Source organism: Vombatus ursinus, unplaced genomic scaffold (genome assembly GCF_900497805.2).
Source record: "Vombatus ursinus unplaced genomic scaffold, bare-nosed wombat genome assembly UNPS02014792.1, whole genome shotgun sequence".
Taxonomy (NCBI): Eukaryota; Metazoa; Chordata; class Mammalia; order Diprotodontia; family Vombatidae; genus Vombatus; species Vombatus ursinus.
This window is the reverse complement of record NW_020954570.1, coordinates 17,035,872-17,045,122: the sequence shown is the minus strand read 5'-3', so window position 1 is coordinate 17,045,122 and position 9,251 is coordinate 17,035,872. Positions and strand designations below refer to the sequence as shown.

General features: G+C 34.6%; 1 pseudogene; it reads right to left on the bottom strand.

Moving 5' to 3' along the window:
• Positions 1-1,042: 1,042 nt before the first annotated feature.
• Positions 1,043-9,251, bottom strand: part of LOC114048314 — a 47,434-nt pseudogene continuing 39,225 nt past the window's right edge.

Here is a 9,251-nt window from a genome sequence, read left to right as displayed (position 1 = left end):
AACTGAGAAGGCAAATAAACTAACCAATGTCACAGAGGTAGAAAATGGAAGAACTGGGATTCAAACTAAGATCTGTGACTCTAAATCCAGAGTGTGTGTGTATATTTGTGTGTGTGTGTGTTTGTAAATATGTGTATGCATGTGTGTGTTTTCTCCTATACCACTCAGTATCCTCATTTATAAACAAAGGAAATAAATTAAATGACAACTAAATATTTCTTCAATTTATAAGATTGAAATGAACATAAGTTGAAATTATGTTCAATTCATAATATAAAAAGAGATTAATGAATATCTTAAAAATTAAAAGCAATCCTGAGTACAATAAAATATATAATAGTGTATAATTCAATTATATTTAATGAATATAAATAACAAAGGTGTTATCTGGAAGAAACTGAATAATATGGACTCATATTTAAAAAAAGACATAGAAGAGATGAAAATAGTAAAGTTAGTTGGGGGGAGAATTAAGAAACAGACTTAGATCTTAGTGCAGCAGAGAAAATAGGCATCAACTAGAAAGTTTATGAGTCAGTTGCCCTAAGTCAAGGGAAATTCCAAGAAATAGTTCTACCAAATGAATAGAGTAAAAAAAAAAACTTCTTGGAAACAGGTTAAACAGCATGAAACAAATATCAATAATTGTAGAGTGTTGTATGAAAGGAAAACCTGGTTAGAGGTCTCACACGCAAAGCTTCATCTTGGTTTAGCAATGTGTGGTCTCTATGATAGCACCTTGGAAATTCTCCAGTAGCAACCCATTAGTTGTGAAAAGAGTCCTTTGAAAGTCCCCTTTATAAGTCTTAACCAGTCCTCTTGATTGGGTGATTACCTTTCAGTCTGTGAATCAAAAATATGAGTGTTTTTAAACTTTAAAAGTCAAGGTCATCAAAAGTTGCCCATAATTAACATAGTAAGTCAGTAAAGGCCATTTTATTCTTTTGGAAGGCTGAACATCTTTTTTTTTCACATTTTAGTGGCTTGGAGAAATTGTGTTAACATTATAATATAAATTCTAGTAATTTGACATTTTTCAGCCTTATTGATTCAACTTTGGAGTCTATTTTGGATCCCATTCCTCTTCCTTTTGTACCTTTTAGAAAGTAGTATTTGAGTTGTTGGGACCAGTATTTGTCCTAGAAAAACTCCTCTGGCTCTTCCTTTGCCTCTAATTCACAAAAAAAGTTCCTCTGGCTCCACTGACTCCTGGAAAACCTGAATATTCTTTTGGTTCATGGTGGGTTTTAAACTCTTTTTCTCTTTCCTTCTTACTTTCTTTTTCTTCTTGAGAGCTTGCTGAGGAAAAGGATGATGAAGAGGATGAAGATCAAGAATAGTTTTGCTCTTTGCTTTTATTTTTAATGTCATCTTTGTAAGATTTGTATTCTTTGTAATCTTTGGGCATTTTTTTTCTTGCTTTCTGGATCCACTGGATTCCCTGGAGCCCTTGGAATCACCCTGTTCTTTAATCCTTCTTTTCTACAGTGGTCAATGTCATGTCAAAGATCACAGAATCAACATCTTAATTTTTTTTATCTCCCCTTTTATTTTCTTCTTTAAAAACTCTCTCTTATCCTGATAAGCAGGTATGCTTCTGGGGACACTAGGAGAAATATCAATTCTCCTGTGTATTTCTGGGCTTTTTTGCTGGGTGCAATGTTCTTCAGTAGCCTTCTTATATGAAGTGAACCTTTCATTTAGGGTCATTGCAGCTGATCTGAAGTATTGCTCTTTAACATGATGAACCGAGGATACAATGTTCTGAATAAATGACTCTGAAGTGCCATTTTTGGCCTGTGGCAACTTAATGAGGTCAAAAATGGATCAGAATTTTCATTGTTTCTTGACAGAATAGACAAGTACACTAGCAAGCAGCCTGTCCTTAGTCAAGGAAACAGGTCTGTTGGAATCATCAAGTGGTAGAGGTGCCATTTTGAGTTTGGCTTCAGGGTGATAAGAATCACTGGCTAAAATTTTGATCCTAAGTGGGCTCTCCTCTCTGAAGGTAGACTTTTCTCTCACCTCCAGATTCTTGTGTAGAGGGGGACTGTAACCAAAGAGTTGTTTGAGCTTTTCAGACTTTACCTGCTCAGGTGAATGAGTTTCTTTCTTCACCATTACTCTTTCAGAACTTTTGTCATCTTCTTTGTGCTTATCTTTTATAGTAAATTTATAATTCTTCTCTTCTCTAAATTCATCACTTTCTCTATTGCCCTTGAGTGAAACTTTAGATTTGTACTTGTTTCTTTCCTCCTCAACATTCTGGTGAGATTCAGCAGCAAAATTTTCACCCTGATCAGCCAAGACAGACTTCCTGAACTGTTTTGTAATCCTCTGTCTCCTCTGTGTCATCCCTTTATGAATCATTAAACATTCATTTTCTAGCCTCTTTATCACTGAAATAATCTAAAGCTTTCTGATCTTTCTGTTCTTCCTCTGCCCTTCCTTTTTCTGTTCCATTCCTCCTTGGGGCCTCTTTCTCCCTGGTATTACCCCTATCAAGCAGGTATATTGTAGACTCTTCATCTGTGTACTTTTTAAAAAAACTTCCTAGTATTTGAAGTTTCCAGATCTCCACCATCAGGAGAAAATGAAAAACACATTCTAGTTTCTTCCCTTGGAATAGTCTGTAGTGGGATTGTCTTTGCAGGACTTCTTAAGTCAGGTATCACCTCCTTAATTCAAGAGTTCCTTTCTGATTTCCTCATCCTGCATAGATGTAAGTATTCAATGAATAGTCAGTTCTAGAGAAGTGGAAGAATAAGTTTGAAAAAGACTGAATGAATTAGTAAAAGTTTTTTTTTTTTAATCTGAAATGTGAATGATGCAGGAATTGTGGATGTAGTGAGAGGTGACTTAAGGCATTTCTGGGTGTTTTCTAGAAAGAATTAATTTTTTATACTAAAACATGTGACACATGGTTAGTTAGAGCCAAGGAATAGCTGGTGATTTGAATATATCTGTATTAGTCAAATTCCTAGTTAATGCCAAGAGTAGTAAAGAGTTACAAGTGATAACCAGCTGCCAAACTAGGAATCAGAGCCCATGGTTTTCTGAAAATCAAAGTAGATAAGGAAAATCAAGATTTATTTAAGAAATAAATGAGGGATGAAATTTAGTGGGAAAAGGTATACTTCAACTAATTAGTAATTTCATCAGTGTAGATACTCCTATCAATTAGAATACCACTTTACCTCTCACCTCCTTCCCCTCCTTACCACCAGCATGACTTAGCAGAAGAAATTTCATGATTTCATATGGTATAATACAGTAAATCCCACTTGGTGGTCAGCCTTTAGGTGATGATTTTTTTGTTAATTTTGTTAAGTTGATTGTTGGAAGATGAAAACATTGGCTCTTGCTAGGCTTAAAATTTGTGGTAATACCAAGAAAACAGAGAGGCTATCCATCAGTCTTCCCTTTCTCTCACTAAGTGAACCATTCATTTCCCCCTCCCACCAGTCATACATTTCTCATTTCTACCATCTGCTTAATTCCTCAGTCTGTTCTCTCCCTCATAAGCCTCTCCATTGCCCTTTGTATGATACTCAACTCCAATTCATCATATCCTATTTTATTCTGTGAATTACAGCAATACAACATCATTGAAGAATATTTCTTTTGAAAACATTGGCTTTAGTTTCAGGGAGATATTGAAATAATTAAAATATTTGTATAATTTCTAAAATCTAATCCAGCCTTTTCTCTTCCTGTAGGCCAAGCTAAAGTTCCTATTATCCACTTGTGATTTTCTTCCCAGATTACATACACATGCATATGTGTCTATGTGTCTGTGGATGTTGGTGTATATTATATAAGTTTTCCATTTGACTGGATATCATTGTTTGGACAATCAGTCCATCCGATAATAGGCATTCTTCATTAATTTGTCTTTTCCTGTATGTATTATTTAACCAAATTCTTTAGAGAGAGATCCTATAACATTGGGTTAAAGATAATAAAATTAAATTAAATAGGGATAAATGTAAAGTTTTATACCTGGGGAAAACAAAAGCAACATCATGAGTAAAATGTGATTAAGGCATAGTTAGATAGAAGTTGTTCTGAAAAAGATCTAGAGAATTTACAGCCCTTAAAATTTAATATGAATCAATAGACTGATAAGGCAGCCAAAAATAAGTTAAATATTTGCACTGCATATTAGTCTAATCATATGGATTGACAGGAATTGCTTCTAAGAATCAAGAGGTGATCATCCAACTGCTTTCTGTCCTCAGTGGGCTTCATCATGAGTATGGCATTCATTTCTGTGATCCATGTGATCCATCTAGCTAGAGGGTAACCACGATGGTTAAGGGCCTTGATTAAATGTCGTGTGAGAATTAGTGAAAGGAATTACACATACTTAGCATGTAAAAGAATAGGCTCATGGGGGACACAACATTTATCTTCAAGTACTTGAAGGTTGTTGTGTTGAAAAGTGACTAGACTTGTTCCCTTTGGCTCTGGTGGGCAATGTCTAGAAGCTGGAAAGTAAATCAATTGAACTTGATGTCAGAAAACAAAACATAACAAAACAAAACAAAAAAAAACCTCCCTAACAATTAGAATGCCTCAAAGTAGAATGGATTGCCTGGGGAGATGACGAGTTTCTTTCACCTAAAAAGCCTTCAATCAGGAATTGTATGATTATTTTCTAGGCTACCATAATGGCAATTCATTTGGTATATGGATTGGATTAGATAGCCATTGATATCCCTTCAAATTTTCAAGTTTGATTCTGTGATTCTTCTCTATGCTTCACATTGACTAACTAAGAAACATTCGAGATGACTTAGGTAATTTTCTTATGGAATCAGAAGTTTGTGGGCTAAAGCTAAAACAAGGATAGCACATTCCTATAATATTTACAAATTACTTCTGCCTGGTGTTTTCAGAGAATAAATTCTACCCTGTTAGCACCTGTGAAGCATTAGCTAAGACCTCTAAATTCTTTCCCACTGAATAAACATATAAGAGTTTCCCAAATCAGCATGCCATCAAGAAGAGTAGCTAGTTTAGACTCATTATACAAGAATGTATGGATTCCACTGTCAAATGGGGCATCATTTTCACTCATTCTCACTGCATCATGCTTCATATTGGTAGGCATCCAACAGATGGATTTGGTAATTGGCTCCTATTGGGATTATAATAGACCCCTGATAATGCACCCTACAGATTAAACACAAGGGTTAAGTCAAGCATGCAACATAACTGTTTTGGGTTAACAAAAAAATAAAATAAAATCTTTTGACTACAAATGCACGTAAAATCTATGTCTTCTGAAAAGAATATGACCCTTGATTCTCATTTCTATTTTTGGCAGAAGCATATATTGCTGTATGTTTAAATAATTTGGCTAAGAAGGCAATGACTGAAAAACCTAGCAATTTCAGTGATGAAAAGGATTTGATTTTTTTAAATACTCCAAGATTAGATATTAGCTCATAAAGCTAGCAGCTTGAAACTCCTGAAAAATGCATTTTCAGTTAGCCTCTGCTTGAAAACCCCTTCTGATTTTTCTTGATTTTTCAACAGAAATATTTATAGATTATTTCTACATAATGGTTTATAAATGTGAAATATTGCTTGACTTGCTTTGTAATAAAGTTCCTCCTATTTTTCTTTCTGGCACAATATTTCTGGTATTAATGCTACTTTTTCCAAATAAGTTCTTTTTTTTTTAGAATTTAGTTTCCTTTTTAAGAATTCAGAGTTTTAATTTCCTTAAAAACACTCTTAATAAATGTGAAAAAAATTCAATCTTTTGGGTATTTGTCATTTTCCCCCATCGTAACACTGCTAACCTTTTGCTCAAAATTAAAGTCCTTCCTACAAACAAAAGGGACTCCATTTTGCAAATCAAATGAAAATGATAACCCAATGTTAATTTTTTAAATTGTTCTCCATCATTTTGGTAAACTATTACTTATATGAATAAGTCAAGCCAAGACTCAGAAACTAAAACTTACATTAGAATTTTTAATGATACTCTGTTTCAGATCTAGCCCTGGCCCAACATATGGAGGCCAAATTTAGCATCCTCACCACTCTTTCCCATTCCCCTTATCCATAATTTCCTTCAGAACTTTGTTCTCAAATACTTCTATCCTTTATAACATCCACTGGCTGCCCATTACACTCCAGTGCAAGGCAGTAACTTGTGATATTTATCATTCCCTAATGCTTCTCCCTGTCACTCCATCAGGCCCATATGAGCCCTCTTGTCACTATTCTTCAAGATAATAGTGTAAAAAAGGGAAGGAAGTTAATCCAAATTATTCTCTGATTACCCTGAAAGGGAATGGGGATGGTCCTTGCTTGGGAATTTTAGTTGTATCTTCTTAGGGAGAAGATATCCCTTGAAGTAGGGAATGATCTTGGAATTTAGAGGGTGGAGCCACCCTTTGTATTGAACTTCCTCAATATTAGATTGGGACTTGGTCCCTTTTCAAAGACAGAACAGAGCTAAAAGCAAACTTGCATACTGGTAGTGGGCTGCAGAGTCTTTATCCTTGTCTAAGTTCATACAGGCCGACAAAAGTCAGAGGCAAATGGGAAATGCATATGTTCTTCTGGACCCCAAATATCTTGCCTCAAGGGCTTTCTGTAGAACTAAGGAAAGTTCTTGGGAAGTGCTATCTTCAAAGTTTGTATAAGGCCAGAACTTCAAGGGTTCAGCCTTGGGCACAGAACACTAATCATTTGCATATGCTTCATTCTTTATCAATAGACATGTGATTTCATTGAAATGGGCCCTCTTTCCAATATTGCTGATTAAAATTCACTCATTTCTTCCTATTTGATGTGACTCTTGTTTAAGTCTTTTCATAAGTCTTCTATAAAGACATTACTCAACATGCTAGAAGCTTTTCTTCAAGTCTTTTAATATTTCACGAGATCAATATAATGCTTGAGTTGTACATATGTTGTTTCCCATTCTTATTACATGACTGGGATTTCTTTCTTTTTTCCTATTATACTAATTAATAATTGATAACTAATTAATAGATGAATTTTAAAGTTATTAATTGTTTACTATTGCCAGGAATTGTGCTAAGTTCTGGGGATACAAACATAAGTAAAAACGATAGCCCCTATCCTCATGGAACTTATTAGTTGGAAAGGGTATGAGAGAGGATGGTGAAACAGCATGCTTTGCAGATGGCCATCAACTGGTGTAATGATCTGGTTCCAGTAAGATAAGGTGAAAACTCATGAATCAGAACTCAGGTTCTTGGGGGTCAGAATCCAAGTTCCAATAGGAGGAAGAAGAAGAAGACTAGAGTGAATTGTAACATGATTTGAAGATGTCCAGGAAGTGTTGTGATGACTTGGCTTTGGGCTACATCAGGTGAAAGTACATTTATCAAAATCCAGTGTCCCAGGATATAGAAGCTAGGCTATGATAAGATGAAGAGAAGACCCAAAGTAAAAGCAGCATGTTTTGGAGATGGATGTAGAGAATATCTTTTAAACCAATTCTGTAGCCTATTTACACCATTTGTTTATCTTTCTATTGCCTTTTGGGTCATAAATAATTTTAATTCTTGATGATTATACAGTTCCATGATCCATAGACACAGTTGTTAGAAGAATATTTGGTGCTGAAAAATGTAGATTTCTGTGTTAGGGAACAGATTGCAGTCATTGAAAGTGCTGTACAATTTCCCAAGTGCTGTTATCTATTCCACTCACTCTCTTCCTCCTATTCAATTAAAGGCCCAGCTCCTTGTCTGTCTTCATTGACTTCACTATATATATATGTCTTGATAAACTAACTCAATGGATTACCCATTCAATTGAACATCATTATATCTACAATAGGCATTCTTCAGATGTTTAGTGTTTGAATGGTCACAGATTGCACTGAGGCTTGAAATAATCAACATAATCATCATCTTTGTTTTTGCTTTTTTTTTGGTAAGGCAATAGGGGGTAAGTAACTTGGGGGTCACACAGCTAGTAAGTTACAAGTGTCTGAGGCCAGATTTGAACTTAGGTCCTCCTGACTCCAAGGTCAAAGCTCTATCCACTGCATCACCTAGCTGCCCCACAATCACCACCTTTGAACAAGACTATCTGAAGTATTTTATCATTTGTAGGGAGTGGCTTCTTACATCTCAGTGACTGAATATTATATGATTAAGGGAGTTGCTTTATTGGAAAAGAAACTTTAAGCATGTATTTACTCTTGATTCAAGAAAGAGACACTTTGGTGTTATCAACAAATGAAAAACAGTTGGATTCTACATTCTTTACATCTTTCAATTGATTCTGTGGCTATAAAGATAGGGCCTATTACATATAGAAAATTATCCACAAAATACTCCTTCTTATATTTTCATCAAAAATAATTTTAATATGTATGTGGTTTATATTCATAAGAATTTTAAAGATAAGAAAGTAGATATGGAGTGGTAATTTATGATGCCCCTTTGATATTGCCAATGTTATAACCTTAGGCTTCTATTTATTTAAAGGAATTAATCAATGCTTACAGTTGTTTCTCAACATTGGTGGTGGTTGCAGGCACAAGAGGACCCTTGTGAATGTGAAAAAGCATGAATAACTCTAGGCCCCACCCCAAAATTTTGTTTTTAATCATTCTGATCACATTTATTTAACACATACAACACATACAGTAAAACAATACACTGCACCCATAAAAAAGTTACAGTTTCTATATGACAGAGATTGGTACTTCATACACTATGCAACTTTTGCAAACACCAGTGCAGCAGCAGCAACTGCTTAACGAATTCTCTTCTCTTATGAAAAACACAAGAGACAATGATCATTGCTGGAAAAAACATGTGACTGAGTCTTGATGGTAGAGAGACAAAGAGGAGGCATTCACAAAGGAAATGTGTAGCTCATAGTTCTTTAGCACATTGAAACTTTTAATAAAATTTAACTGTGAATAATAGATACTTAAGAATACTTATGATAGTAAATGTAAACTAGATTAATAACATAGTATTTATGCATTTATGACTTATTTTTTTGTTTTCTTTACATACATGCATTGTCTGTGCTTTTCTGTAGCACTCTTCAAATCTTTAAAAATTCCCATTTAATTATCATTGGTCAACTCATAAATAACCAAAACTCTGAATGTTGAGGCATGACTAACACACACAAATGTGTGTGTGTGTGTGTGTGTTTAGATTTGGAAATAAATTTTCCTTAGAGGGCCTTCAGCTTCTAAAGTAATAAAATTTCTAACAAGGAAAGAGAAAAGC